We start from the raw sequence: 7,319 nt of genomic DNA, 5'->3' as shown, positions 1-7,319 counted from the left end.
TTCTACTGTTTTGCTGATTCTCTTAGAGCTGCATTTATGACTTTGTGAACTGAGAAGGTGACAGTGTAATTCTGCAGTACTGGCAGCAGGAGTTTTTTTTATTAAGGAGATTAACTTAGACCAAAAAAAATCTTAAAAGCCTTCAATCCTAAAAGGACTGATATCGACTGAGTGAATACTCCAAGATGACAGGCAGTAGTTTTTGAGGAATTTTGATTTTGATAACATGTTGGGCTCTTAATGCCAAATGTCAGTGGCCTTTAATCAGATTTACTGCCATGAGATCACAAACTTGTGGTTCAACATTTTTATATCCGGCTATAATTCTAGAGGTTAGGCTGTGGCTTAACCACATACTTTATATGATACCTAAGTTTTAATATTTAATGTTAAGGATATGTGTAAGATGCAAAAAACTAGTGTTGTAGTAAATGACTTATATTTTTCTTGTAATTGTTCTTTTTGAGTACATTAAAATCTCTCAAGTATTAATTGAATTAACTAGAAGTTTTATTTTACTTGTTTGTTTACTTATAATCATTCTCTGTGACTTAATTGTTTGTGAGAATTTTAGTGTACTTAGAGTTTAAATTAATTTAAAGGATACATTTTATGTAAAGATTTATATATGTATATATGTGTGTATATATAGATAGATAGATAGATAGATAGATAGATAGATAGATAGATAGATAGATAGATAGATAGATAGATAGATAGATAGATAGATAGATAGATAGATAGATAGATAGATAGATAGATAGATAGATATAGATCTAAATTATGGCACCAAAATTCCCAATTTATGCAAATATTTAGAACTGATACTTTCCACCCTTGTCAAAAAATCCTATTGGAATTTCACTTTGTCCTATTGAATCCTACTGGATTCTTAAAATCCTATTGGACATTCTGATTGATTTTAATGGAATTTCACTTTGTCCTATTGGATCCTACTGGATTCTTAAAATCCTATTGGACATTCTGATTGATTTTAATGGAATTTCACTTTGTCCTATTGGATCCTACTGGATTCTTAAAATCCTATTGGACATTCTGATTGATTTTAATGGAATTTCACTTTGTCCTATTGGATCCTACTGGATTCTTAAAATCCTATTGGACATTCTGATTGATTTTAATGGAATTTCACTTTGTCCTATTGGATCTTACTGGATTCTTAAAATCCTATTGGACATTCTGATTGATTTTAATGGAATTTCACTTTGTTCTATTGGATCTTACTGGATTCTTAGAATCCTATTGGACATTCTGATTCATTTTAATGGAATTTCACTTTGTCCTGTAGGATTTTATTTGATGTTTAGAATCTTATTGGATATTGTGTTTAATTTAATGGGATTTAATTTTTTCATGTGATCTTTTATTGATTTGTATTGGACATTGTGATTTTTAAATGGAAATTCACTTTGTCCTGTAGGATCTTATTTGATTCTGTTAATTACTTTTTAAGAGTAACTTAACTTTTTTAGAGTAGCACTGTGTATGTGTGTGTGTGTGTGTGTGTATTTGTAACCCATAAAAATGCAGCCTAATATATATATATATATATATATATATATATATATATATATATATATATATATATATATATATATATATATATATATATATATATCAAAATACAGTAAGGAAAATATTTTAATTGATATAATATCCGAATAAGTTAAAATGTATTACATGTGACTAAGAATTCATAGAAATACAAACATCTATAATGATATTGTCGTGACGCTTCCCCTTTAAGAAATCCGAACGTAGTAGTGCGCGTGACACTGTAGCGTGCATAATTTGAACGGTAACGGTCAGGTGAGGAAGCTGAGAAATCGAGTGATTAACGTTGTTAAACTTGTTAAAAATGTATTGAAAGACTCTAAAAAGGAAGAAATAATGATACTTATCTGAGCTGCATCCCAAGCGAACCATTTTGGGTGAAGAAATTATATCTGTTGCTGAGTTGTTGATCTAGTTTGCCTATAACTTTACATAGCAAAAGCTAATTTAACAACTGATATTAATGAAATAATAATGTATGCCATTTATAATAAAATGTAATTGTATAAAACACTGAAGTAGCGAGTACAAAATGCCTGTTCTGCCAACATTTTGAGCGTTTTGAATTGTGCTTTACGGTTTTGTGTACCGCTTTATTTGTATTGATGGATTAATATGTTCTGTTGTGCAGGTTAGGTTTTATGTTCCAGTTAAAAAGTTTGACATGATACAGTTCTCCCGTGATATTTGTGTGTACATGAAGACACGCATGACAAGAGAATAGATGGCGTCTTCCGTTATTACTGTCAATCGAAGCAATGAGTCCAGAAAAATTTAGCAGATTTACCGGCGTAATATTTAACACTCGCGTTTGTCATTTCTGAAATGGTAAATGTGCACGTTTGGTCCTCTTAGATTAACAAAGATTTTTTTTTCAAATTGTGAATAGATTTTGTAGAGAAGCTGAGAAAAGTGCTCTCCTTTGTAGAGAAGCTGAGAAAAGTGCTCTCCCCTTAAAGCACAGTACGACTCGAAATGACTGAGCTGGCTTATCTAAAACCAGGAAGTAATCGTGCATATGTTAATTTGACAGAGCATTAGCGATTGCTTTTGCTTTTTTCTCTCTCTCTCTGTTTTTACATTACACACAAATAGTACTGTATTAAATGAAATGAACAGTTTAAGTTCCCTTTGAGGTGTATTATACTACAATATCATATTCTACATATTGTTTGATGTTTTATTGTTCTGTGTTGTGATGTGATTGTATTTGCTATTATTATTATTATTATTATTATTATTATTATTATTGTTACAGTAAAGTGTTATTTTTATTTTCAACTTCTGGTCTCCTGTATACACTTTATATGTTCCTCCTCACTATAGATATGTTCCTCCCTTTGGATATAGAACTGGTTTAGTGTGAATAATTTACATTGGAAGCACAAGTGCTACATATTGTGTGTGTGTGTGATCAATTCATTACCAGTCCCTTAGAAATTTTTGCACTAATGCTGTATTGCTGCACAAATCACCTCTTATGTTTTTTACAATGTTACTGAAGGTCGTGCAACGTACAATGAACAATGTCTACATCAGGGTGAGTTTAGGCAAACTGCAAGTACTATTTGTTCATAAAACAAATACAATGGAAAAGTGTACCTTTTTAGAATAAAAAAAAAATCCCATATAAACAGTCACCCAACTGGATCCCATTAAAATCCTATAGGAATGATCCTACAGGATATTTATGTCTTGTCCTACAAGACTATTCCTTTCAGAATCCTATAGGAACGGTTCCAAAATATGATAGAAAATCCAATTAGAATCCTGTACAGTTTTCTTATTGGAATCCTTTAGGATTTTTTGACAAGGGCAAATAAATAAGTAATTTATATCTATTACTCTGCTAGTATACTTTAAAATATATAATAGAGTAGAAAGAGGTACAAAAAATAACAGCATTTGTCTATGTAAAAAAAAAAAAAAAGATAAAAGTTTAGAAGATCAAATGCTTTCTGTACTTTTTTGACATTACTTAAATTGTTAAAAATATTAAAAGATTCATGAGAGGGACAAAAGCTTTTCCTTTCTCCACTAGATTGTATACTTTGTATTCTCAGAAAATGTTTATTCATTCTATCCGTGAGCCTTCAGCAAAATGTACTATTCCAATAAACAACAACATTTTGAACTGTTTAGCACTGTTATTGTTATAGATGCTGTTTAACATAAAAACATGCTTTCCTGTTCCTAATCACACCCAGACTCAAGCACGAAATAGATGCAAATGCTCTTACCATAAGTAGTGTAAAAATAAAAATGCACCATTTTATACTAAGAAATTCTGAATTATAATGCATTGAACAACTCCGAATTTCTCAGTTCCTCAATGATCACAGTGCCCATAGTCCAGCATTTTTAAGCAGATCTCTTGGAAAAAAAAAATATAAGGGAGAAACAAAACCGATGAGAAAATCTAGAATCATTTCTGTGGTGATTAAGAGGCCTGTGCCTCAATATGCAAATATAACGTTTCAAGTATGTACATGACTGAGAGCGCTGACACGCTGTGAGATGCACAATGCATTTTACATTTTTTAAAGAAATTTCGAGCCAAAGTAAACTCATTTATCCTTAGAACACAGTCTTTCTCTTAACAAAATCTTTTTCTATTTCATCCAATATATGGATGTTTCCACATAGGCCTGTGCAGAGAACTAATGAAGACAAGTGGATAAAAGAGCAATGAAACGATTTAGCTTTTTTAAGTAAAATTAATTTCTACTAAAATCCCCATTTGATTGAAGCAGACAATGGCTTTATACCCATTCCCTCTCTGACTTCTGAACGGTTACCCCCACCAGGCTAAACAAAGTCAGCATGCCCGCAACATATTCAGTCATTTGCTACACTAAAATAAAATCACTGCTGTCCAAGGGAACAAGAGACTTGACAGGAGGAGAGATTTCACAGGCCTTTTGACATTAATGGCCCTTGGCTCTGTAAACTCCATATGAGCATAATTCTCTTAGGAATACAAACTCATTTGGGCTGTTGATTTAAATGCATAGTTCGGAGTGAAAAGGCAGTTTTTGTATTATGAAACATCCTTTTTTTTTTTTTTTTTAGAAAGTGTTGTTGAAGGTTGATAGTTCAAAATATGAAAAATCTCTCATCCTTTATTCACTTCCATGTCATTGCGAACCTGTCTGACATTGACAAATAGTTCTACAGCTTTTCTGTCTAAACAATGAAAGTCAGTTGGGTCTAAACAGCATGGTTTGGACCCAACTGACTTTTTGAGAAAAATTGGCATTACACTGCCCATTAATTAAAACAGGTAACTTTTACAACTTATATAAATGAAAATAGAACAGAACAGTGATATAAAACAATGTTAATAGCTCAAAAATTGTCATACTATGTTTATACTAAACAACGGGCAAAATACATACATTTAATTTGACGTCACTCATAACCAATCAATCACTTTTTATCTCTCGTTGCAGGCCTGGAGAATTATTCAAATACAGTTTCACTCAGGACAGAAATCAGCATATAAATGAAACACTGAAACGTCTGGGAGATCAGAAGTTTGAACATCAACAACATGCCTGTGTCATAACTCCCATGAAATAGGCACCTGATTCTGTCGTGTGTTCCCTTTGAGTTTGGGAGCCTGAAATATTTTTTAGACTCTCGTATTTGACCCAACTCAACCTTGCGTTTTGACGCTGCTAGAAAATGTACATTAAATCTGACTTATACTAATATCTTTGGCCAGGAGAAGCTCTTAAAGAGATTATAGATGGGGGTTTTCACAGAGCGGATTCCTTCAAGCTGTCAGGAGTTTCTCCGGTTGTATTAAACCATTTTATTAGGTCAAACTGACTCTGGATTTATTGATACAATGTGACACAATATGCACGACAATCCAAATTAGCTTTGTGATGTTTGCCAGGATACTTCAATCTTACTCTCAGGAAAAAATAAAACAGCACTGAAGTGTCCTTGTGTCTGTCTTTGCTCAGTATTACCAGAGACTGTGCCAAGCTCTTAGACTGCCAAGACCAAAAGAGCATACTTTCGCTGTTTGACTCCACAGGGACCACACGAGAGTCAGTTATTGTATAGCCTCCGAAATTTAGTAGTCACTCAGTATTTTAACAAAACATGTAAAAGATGATTCATACCAGGGTAAGTCATCGTTTGCACTAAAAACATACTAAGCTTACTAAAAAGCCATTAAAAAAGTCTAGTGTAGTCAAAAATAAACACTGGACCCCCGTAAATTTTATTCTATGGATATGTTTCAAAATATCTTCTGTGTTCTAAAGAAGAAGAACAGGTTCGGAATGTAAATGGGTGAGTAAATGATAGCGAAACTGGCTGAACTAGCCCTTTATGCGTGGCGGAAGGTCTCAGAATCAGCTGTCACTGAGGGGGACCTGGTTTATTATAGTATTTACAAATGGATTCATCTACAGGAAATTACATCATTGGTATGCTCAACATTGTGTTAGCATGTTTTCCAGCATTTCTGCAGCTGTTCATCAGACTTAAGGCAGTAACTTATTATTGCAGGGACAGTGCAGCCCGTAAACAGAGATGGTCTTTATGTGCTCTCTTGAAACTGTCTAACATCCCCTACAGGAAACGAGGGGGGGAGCTGTGATTTTCACTGAATCATGAGAATGTATGCCTTTGAATCATCTGTTTGAAGGTCACATGTGTCCAGCACTTGTGTTTATTAAATAGCACCGTCTACGTTCCTGGGCCTCCATATGATTCATGTGGTCCTTGGCAGAGAGTCTTGAATGTCTCTTGTGCTCTTCCACCGTTGGCGTGTTTCTAGTGTGTTTAGGGCAGCTCCTGCTAAATTAATTAAACCATTAATGCAAGAATGCAAAATTAATGACAAAACAAATATATGAACAACTTACATCACTCTATAAGATGCCAGATTCAGCAGAGGAAAATTAAGGGACAAAGCTTCTTTACATGACATATTCTATTTGAGATTCAAGAAAAGCATTGATGCCAGCATATAATGTACTACATAGTAAGCCTGCAGCTATGTATGTCTACTTAAATAAGTGCTAAATAGATTTGAGATTCACTTGCTGACATACGACTGCGTTGCTGTTGAAAAGATAAATCAATTTTAATGTCGTACTTAAGTGTCACAGACCATTACACACATCTCAACTTAGCTTCTAGGCAAATTATAATAGTGGAAAATGAGTGTAAATAAATGTTTCAGAAGGAATGACTCACACTTTGCCATGCTTCGTATTTCAGATATTTTAATTAATGTAGGAACAAATTCAGTTGAAAAATGTGCACCAATGAAATTAAGTAGAAAAAATGTCTTTGCATTTCTCCATTTCCAAAAATACAACTGAAAGGGCAAGAACCATATCAAAAAAGTGCTGAATCTGTGTAGCAAGAAGCTACATCCAATCTTAGTGCCTTCATCTGGTTTAAAAGGTGTCTGAGTACCACAAGAATTCGGCATAATTTGTTTACATTCTAATATGTATTTTAACCTATGTTTTGAAGCTAAATATAGGACAAATTGAGTCCCATTAAATATAGGACAAATTGATTCCTGTATTGATTTAATAGAGAATGCAACCCTGTTTTGTTTAATACAGACTCAAATTCTCTCATGAATTCTTCAAAAAGTCAGGAAAATAAAAGAGGTATGAAGAGAAATTTTTAATGGGGTTCATGATGCCAAAAAAATAACTGCAGAACACATTATAATGGTCTGTTGTACAAATGACAAAAAAATTATA

This window comes from Carassius auratus, chromosome 49 (assembly GCF_003368295.1).
Source record: "Carassius auratus strain Wakin chromosome 49, ASM336829v1, whole genome shotgun sequence".
NCBI classification, from domain to species: domain Eukaryota; kingdom Metazoa; phylum Chordata; class Actinopteri; order Cypriniformes; family Cyprinidae; genus Carassius; species Carassius auratus.
The sequence above is the reverse complement of the archived record's forward strand: the minus strand, read 5'-3'. Positions refer to the sequence as shown.